Here is a 1,119-nt window from a genome sequence, read left to right on the forward strand (position 1 = left end):
TCAAAGGCTCCAGTGTATTAATTTAATATATATACCTGAATATTAAGATGAAAGCAATTTTCCATTAACTGCCAGTGACCTCATTTGTTACACTCAGCCCTAGAGGGCCTCGAACCTCTGACTAGTCTTACACGGTCTGCAACACCTTTTGGTTTTCTAACTCCAGGTCTTTGTACAATTCATTATTATATTTGACTTTATCTTCTTGAGCTACCCTTTCAAACTTTCTGTTCAGCTCTTTTACTTGCTCACTTCTTCCATTTGCTTTAGCATCTTTATGCTGGACAGCAAGTTTCAGAGTCTCTTCTGACATCCATTTTAGTCTTTTCTTTCTTTTCTGTCTTTTTTAAATGACCTTTTGCATTCTTCCTGTATGATGTTCTATGCCATCCCACAACTCTTTTGGTCTTCAGTCGTTAGTGTGTTCTTGAGATCATATATCTTCTTGAGATCATCTCTAAATTCAGGTGGGGTAAATTCAAGGTCTTATTTCGGCTCTTGTGGAGTTGTTTTTTTAATTTTCTTCAGCTTCAACCTGAACTTGCATACGAGCAATTGATGGTCTGCTCCACAGTCTGTCCCTGGCCTTGTTTTGGGTGGTGATACTGAACTTTTCCACTGTCTCTTCTGTGTATTCCATCTGGAGAGGTCTGAGTGTATAGTCATCTTTTGTGTAGTTTGAAAAAGTTAATTGCAATGAATAAGTCATTAATTTTGCAAAATTCTATGATACGATTGATACGATCACGATCTCCAGCATCGTTTCTACCACCAGGGACGTATTTTCCAACTGCTGATCCTTTCTCTTTGTTTCCAACCTTTGCATTCCAATCACCACTAATGATCAATACATCTTGATTGCATGTTTGATCCATTTCAGACTGAAAAGATTGTTGGTGGTGCTTATGTGCTGTAGAGTCAGTTCCAACTCATGGCGACCCTGTACAAGGTTTTCAAGGCTGTACATCTTTACAGGAGCGGAAAGCCTCATCTGTCTCCCACGGAACCGCTGGTACTTTTGAACTGCTGACACTGAGGTTGGTAGCCCAACTCATAACCACTACACTACCAGAGCTCCTTGAAAAGATTGGTAGAGGACAACAAACAAGATGGCGGATC

Source organism: Chrysochloris asiatica, unplaced genomic scaffold (genome assembly GCF_000296735.1).
Source record: "Chrysochloris asiatica unplaced genomic scaffold, ChrAsi1.0 scaffold00419, whole genome shotgun sequence".
In the NCBI taxonomy this organism is placed as follows: domain Eukaryota; kingdom Metazoa; phylum Chordata; class Mammalia; order Afrosoricida; family Chrysochloridae; genus Chrysochloris; species Chrysochloris asiatica.